The sequence below is a fragment of the Suncus etruscus genome, chromosome 15 (assembly GCF_024139225.1).
Source record: "Suncus etruscus isolate mSunEtr1 chromosome 15, mSunEtr1.pri.cur, whole genome shotgun sequence".
NCBI classification, from domain to species: Eukaryota; Metazoa; Chordata; class Mammalia; order Eulipotyphla; family Soricidae; genus Suncus; species Suncus etruscus.
Window position 1 is genome coordinate 28,109,318 of NC_064862.1, and position 4,653 is coordinate 28,113,970.

Sequence of the window (4,653 nt, forward strand, 5' to 3'; positions counted from 1 at the left end):
TAAGCACTCAGAAATCGCCCCTGGCTTGGGGGACCATATGGGACGCCAGGGGATCGAACCATGGTCCTTCCTTGGCTAGCGCTTGCAAGGCAGACGCCTTACCTCTAGCGCCACCTCATCGCCCCCTTCTGTTTGTTTTTGGGCCACACGTGATAGTGCTCAGGGCTGACCCTTGGCTCTGTGCTCAGGGTTCACTTCTAGTGAGCTCAGGAACCATGGAATCCCAAGGCTTGAACTTGAATCACCAATGTGCAAAACAAGTGCCCTCCCTACAAGTACCCCACCTACAACTGGTAAGACACTTGCCTTGCACAGGATCTAATTCAGTTCAGTCCCTCGACACCTATTGTTCCTGACCCCTGCAGGAGCAATGTCTGAATTCAGAACTCTGCACACCTCAGGGTGTGGTGTGACACAAAACTAAAACAAATTAGTGAGGGAGAAGGTAGTCTCAGGTCCTAATGGTAATTTTCTTTTTTCTCTTATTTTCAAGTACTGTTTTAGGATTAAAGTTTAATTAATGGGCCAGAAGATGGTTCTGTGGGCTGGACATGTTTTGCATGTGCGAGGCCTGGGTTAGATCCCTGGCACTACATGGTCCCCCCACTAGTAATTCTGGGAATAGTCTCTGAACATTGCTGAGTGTGGCCTAAACACAAACTGGAAAAAAAGTTTTTAAAATGTTCTTTTTTTACTTCATTAATTAACTAAAATAAATAAAGATGGGACCAAGAATATAGCTCAGAACCAGAACAAAAGCATTCTTTTTTTTTTGGGGGGGGGGTCACACCCGGGAGCACTCAGAGGTTACTCCTGGCTCTACGCTCAGAAATTGCTCCAGGTAGGCTCAGGGGACCATGTGGGATGACGGGATTCGAACCACCATCCTTCTGCATGCAAGGCAAATGCCCTACCTCCATGCTATCTCTCTAGCCCCGCAAAAGCATTCTTTTGGGGAGAAGAAGGGGTTTGGGCCACACCTGGACTACTTATGCAGACACTCAGGACTTACTTCTGGTTCTATATTTAGGAATCACTCCTAACAAGCTCAGGGGACCATATGAGATACGGGGGACAGAATCAGGGTCTGCCAAATGCAAAGTAAGCACAATACTTGCTGTGGTATCTCTAGCCACAAGCAAAGAATTCATATGAGGCCCCTGGGTTCAGACTCAGGCACAAAAATTCATCAGCAGCATTACCACCATTTTTTCCCCCAGTTCCAGGGCCTTGTACAAGGCAAGGCAAGTGCTCTACTGCTGGGGCCGAGTGATAGTACAGTGGTAGGGCATTTGCCTTGCACATGGCCAACCCTGGATGGACTCTGTTTTAATTCCTGGTATCCCATATGGTCCCCCGAGCCTGCTAACGTCTGAGCACAAAGCCAGTGGTAATCCCTGAGTGCTGCCAGGTGTGACCCCCCGCCCCCAAGAAACAAAAACAAGTGCTCTACTGCTAAGCTCCATCTGCAGTCAATAATAATAATAATAATAATAATAATAATTAATAATAATAATAATGCATCTCTACAATAGACTTTACATATCATTACTATAAATAAAAGCCCCAAATCAGGTATCTCAAGAACTATAAAATAGGGCCCGGAGAGATAGCACAGCAGCGTTTGCCTTGCAAGCAGCCGATCCAGGACCAAAGGTGATTGGTTCGAATCCCGATGTCCCATATGGTCCCCTGTGCCTGCCAGGAGCTATTTCTGAGCAGACAGCCAGGAGTAACCCCTGAGCACCTGCCGAGTGTGACCCAAAAACCAAAAAATAAATAATAAATAAATAAATAAATAAAAAGAACTATAAAATAGGGGCCTGGAGAGGTGGCGCTAGAGGTAAGGTGTCTGCATTGCAAGTGCTAGCCAAGGAAGGACCGCGGTTCTATCCCCCGGCGTCCCATATGGTCCCCCCAAGCCAGGGGCAATTTCTGAGTGCTTAGCCAGGAGTAACCCCTTGAGCATCAAATGGGTGTGCCCCCCCCCAAAAAAGAACTATAAAATAAAATCCAACACTAAGCCTAAACCATCTTGTTATAGAATAGAAATTAGTAAGTGTTCAGAAAGGTGATCATGTAATATCAGTCCAAATGGGCACTTTCTTTTTGGTTTACTCAGAATTGTAAATGAACACACTAGCCGGTGCTCAGGGACTATTCTTGGCAGCCTCCAGATACCATATGGGGTGCCTGGAATTTAACTGGATCTAAAAGGAGCAAGGCAAGCTTCTTCCTCTTTATACTGTGTCTGAGGCTCTTTATAGTTTCTTTGGCTTATCTATACCCCCTAAAATTATCATTTGTCCCAACTTAGGTTTGTGATGGTCATGTGGATTCTAAAACCTTAATTCTGAATTCTACTCCAAATTCCAAATAACAGTCACTGCCACAATGGAAAGAGGGTGCCCTGACAACTCAGAGTCCATCCCAGCTGTGTTCACTTGGGCTGGGGTCCAGAGCTTTGGTTGCAATGTCCAAAGCCTAAGCTGCTGGCAATGTGCACTCCACTGTCAGGCATCTTGGCATGCTTGGGTGGTCAGGGTAGCATGGGCCTCTACAAAGCCCGACCCTACCCTCTGCACCTCCCACAGGCCAGACTGATGAAGAAGCGAGGTGTGGCACTCAATAAAACAACAAAAGAGATCAGTTGTTGCGTGGTAATGGTTGAAAGCCAGGAGGCTTCTTTTGGAATTGATAAAAATATTCTCCAAGTGACTGTGGTGATAGTGATGGTCGCATAATTCTGCAAATATACTGAAAACCAGTCAAGTATATGTGATAAGAGAAAGGTCCATGGGAAGAGATTTTGAAAGTCTCTGATGCAGCACGAGCGGCCTCTAGGGGTTGTAATAAATCAAGAAGGGACATAGGTTACTTTTTAGATATTTGGGGAAAGTTTTAAAAAATTTAAAATAGGGGCCATAGCGGTGGAGCAAGCTGTAAGGTGTCTGCCTTGCTGACGCTAGCCTAGAAAGGACCCCGGTTCCATCCCCCCGCGCGTCCCATATGGTCCCCCAACCCAGGGGCGACTTCTGATTGTATAGCCAGGAGTAACTCCTGAGCATCACTGGATGTGGCCCCAAAACCAAAGAAAAGGGGCTGGAGAGATAGCATGGAGATAGGGTATTTGCCTTTCATGCAGAAGGACGGTGGTTCGAATCCCGGCATCCCGTATGGTCCCTCGAGTCTGCCAGGAGCGATTTCTGAGTGTAGAGCCAGGAGGAACCCCTGATCATTGCCGGGTGTGACCCAAAAAAAACAATAATAATAATAATAATAATAATAATAATAATATAATAAAAAACCAAAGAAACAAAACAAAATTAAAATAAAAAATCTTTTTTTTTTTTTTTTTTTGGTTTTTGGTTTTTGGGCCACACCCAGTGACGCTCAGGGGTTACTCCTGGCTATGCGCTCAGAAGTTGCTCCTGGCTTCTTGGGGGACCATATGGGACGCCAGGGGATCGAACCGCGGTCCGTCCTAGGCTAGCGCAGGCAAGGCAGGCACCTTACCTCCAGCGCCACCGCCCGGCCCCTAAATAAAAAATCTTAAAAAAAGAAAATGACTAAAACAATGACTAAAGACTGTAACACAAGGTCTGGCAATTGTTTACATTTTTGTTATGTAAATCTCATGTAGACAGTTTAATTATTACTAGTGTATAGCTTGGTCCATTTTAGGGACCTGAACAGAGATTTCTCTTGTGAAAAATCTCGCTGAGGCAATGCTGCTGGGACCCCGGAGTGAGACAAGCAAGATTCCAGCCTGTGAGCCATCTCCAACACCGCCTTTATTTCCTCATCAGTGAGGTGACTGCTAATATTTAAATTATGTTCAGTGAAAATTAAAATACAGTTTTTTTCCATGGTTCTAGCTACACTCCAAGTAGGCCTTTGAACAGGGGCCTGAGAGAGTGTACAGGGATTAAGACACTTTATTTTTATTTTTTAAGAAGAAAAAATTTTGTTGTTGTTGTTTTTGGGGCCACACCCATTTGATGCTCAGGGGTTACTCTTGGCTAAGCGCTCAGAAATTGCCCCTACCTTGGGGGGACCATATGGGACGCCGGGGGATCAAACCTCGGTCCTTCCTTGGCTAGCGCTTGCAAGGCAGATACCTTACCTCTAGCATCACCTCACTGGCCCCGGAAAATTTTTTTATTATGATTAGAACATTCTAAACTCATGTCATCTCAATTGTTTTTTGTCTTTGTTTTTGGGCTACACCCATTGATGCTCAGGGATTACTCCTGGCTATGCTCTCAGAAATCGCTCCTGGTTTGGGGGACCATATGGGACACCAGGGGATTGAAACGCAGTCTGTTCTAGGCTAGCATGGGCAAGGCATGCTCACTGCTTGAGCCACTGCTCTGGTCCCTCAATTGTTTTTTTTTTTTAACAAATAAATTCTTTAATTGAATCATCTTGAGATAGTTACAAAGTTGTTCATGATTAAGTTTCAGTCATATAATGTACGAAACTCTTCACTAGGGTAAATTTCCTGCCACCAGTGTTCCCATTTTTCCTCCCTCCCTTTCCTTTCCTCCTCCAGTATCTGACTCTGTGGCAGATACTTTTCCCCCTATTTCTTCCTTTTCTTTTCCCTTGTAGACACCATGCTTTGCAATACTGTTACTGAAGGGGTAGCAC